The sequence below is a fragment of the Corythoichthys intestinalis genome, chromosome 13 (genome assembly GCF_030265065.1).
Source record: "Corythoichthys intestinalis isolate RoL2023-P3 chromosome 13, ASM3026506v1, whole genome shotgun sequence".
In the NCBI taxonomy this organism is placed as follows: Eukaryota; Metazoa; Chordata; class Actinopteri; order Syngnathiformes; family Syngnathidae; genus Corythoichthys; species Corythoichthys intestinalis.
Window position 1 is genome coordinate 12601049 of NC_080407.1, and position 2715 is coordinate 12603763.

The following is a 2715-nucleotide window of genomic DNA, read 5'->3' on the forward strand; positions in this document are numbered from 1 at the left end:
GTTGCAGTCAGTTGAGTGCAGCATTGCAGAAAATGATTGCAATTACAAATGCTTTGATAGTAATATCTTCCTTTATTTTGCTGAAAAAATGAAAAAACACAAAAAAATGGATTAAAAAAACATTTTAAACAAATTTCTGGACAAAGTATTGGCACCCTTTGAAAAATCATGTGACGCTTCTCAAATTTGTGTAATTAACAGCACCTTTTACTTTACCTGTGTCACATACAGGTGGTGGTAATAACGAAACCACACTTGCAGCTAGTTAAAATGGATTAAAGTAGACTCAACCTCTGTCATGTGTCCTATGTTGAGCATGGAGATAAGAAAGCAGGCCAAAGAACTGTCTGAGGACTTGAGGAGCAACATTGTCAGGAAACATGGGCAATCTCAAGGCTACAAGTCCATCTCTAAAGACCTGAATGTTCCTGTGTCTACCGTGCGCAGTGTCATCGATAAGTGTAAAGCCCATGACACTGTGGCTAACCTCCCTTGATGTGGACGGAAAAGAAAAATTGACGAGAGATTTCAACAAAAGATATGGTGGATAAAGAACCTCGACTAACATCCAAACAAGTTCAAGCTATCCTGCAGTCCGAGGACACAGCAGTGATAACCTGTAATATCCATTAGCATCTGAATGAAAAGGCACTCCATAGTAGGATACATAGGAAGACCCCACTTCTGACCCAGAGACATAAAAAAGCCAGGCTGGAGTTTGACAAAACTTACCTGAAAAAGCCAAAAGCGTTTTGGAAGAATGTTCTCTGGTCAGATTAGACAAAAATAGCGCTTTTTGGGAAAAGGCATCAACATAGTTTACAGGGAGAAAAAACGAGGCCCTCAAAGAAAACACGTTCTCCACAGTCAAACATGGTGGAGGTTCCCTGATGTTTTGGGGTTGCTTTGCTGCCTCTGGGACTGGACTGCTTGACCGTGTGCATGCCATTATGAAGTCTGAAGACTACCAACAAATTTTAGAGCATAATGTAAGGCCCGGTGTGAGAAAGCTTTGTCTCCCTTCGAGATCATGGGTCTTCCAGCAGGACAATGACCCAAAAAGCACTAGAAAATGGTTTGAGAGAACGGGAGACTTCTAAACTGGTTCGCAATGACTCCAGCCCTGAATCCTAGAGAACGCCTGTGGAAAGATCTGAAAATGGCAGTTTGAAGAAGGAAACCCTTCAAATCTCAGTGACCTGGAGCAGTTGGCCAAAGAAGAATGGTCTAAAATTCCAGCAGAGCATTGTAAGAAACTCATTGATGGATACTGGAAGCGGTTGTTTGCTGTTATTTCGTCTAAAGGTTGTGCCACTAAGTACTAAGCTGAGGGTGCCAATCGTTTTGTCGGGCCCGTTTTTGACAGTTTTTTGGTGTTCTTACTTTTTTCCATGCTCAATGTGGTACACACAAGGACACAGGACAGAGGTTAAGTCAACTTTAATCTATTTTAACTGGTTACACGCGTGATTTAGTTATTGCCACCACCTGTTACGTGCCACAGGTAAGTGACAGGTGCTGTTAATTACACAAATGAGAGAAGTCTCACATGATTTTTCAAAGGGTGCCAATACTTTTGTCTGGCCCATTTTTAGAGTTTTGCATAAAATGATTATGATTTAATTTTTTCCCAATCTCTTTCGTGGTTTTTTCATTGCAAGCAAAATAAGTGAAGATATTACTACCACAGCATTTGTAATTGCAATCATTTTCTGGAAGAAATTGAGCATTATCTGTCAGAGTTGCAGGGGTGCCAATACTTTTGGCCAGCAGTGGAAGATGATCAATAAGACAAAGGTCAGCATTGCACAATAAATACACTGTCAGTTCTCTTATTTCATGCAACCTGTTTTATTTGTCAAATCATATTTCTTTCACGCCCTGGTAAAAATTTTACAAGTTTAAAGATATATATATATATATATATATATATATATTCATTTTTCATGCTCGCAACATAACTATTTTAATTTTGTGTATTATGTAGTTTTTTTGTGTGTGTGTTTTTTTTTTTTTTTTTTTCTATTATTTTTTTTTAACCAAGAGGTCAGCGGACCCGTCGTACTGTTAAAAGTTAATACTAATCTGAAATCTATTAATTATTTTACGGCATCGACGCCACGTTATTGCGACCACTGGTAGCTATTACAGTAGGTGATTTACGGCCACGACAGTGGATGCAGTTGCAAAAAATCCCCACAGGAGGGGCACCGTGAGCCAAAAAATTTGTATTTTGTCAATTTTTAAAGCAATTTCTCAGTCGTTCTCAATGAAAACGTACAGTTTGGATGCAGCAAAAATCATACTAAAGTACTGCACAAAAAGTACGGCAAAAAAGTCGTTTTGTGGGCAGCAAACCCGTTTATTTAGGCAACTGACGATATCTTAAACGAGGGAGAGATGCCCATCGCGGATCTGTTTTTGGCGTTCGTAACCGATAAAAACATGCTGTTTTTGCTCTCATACCGATGCAGTATTTCAATATGAAAAATTTCATTTCTAAGAGTACATTTGTTTTTTTATAAACCGTGAGGAATTTCTTAAAAACTGACAAAACACGAAATTAAGGTCTCACGGTTGCCCTCCTGTGGGAATTTTGAGCAACTGCATCCCCTGTCGTAGCTGTACGCCAGCTCCAGTACATATTATTGAGCATGTTCACACTCCACACTCGTGGTGGCGGTAGTGCGCTAGTAAGTTGTTTGCCATCAGCTA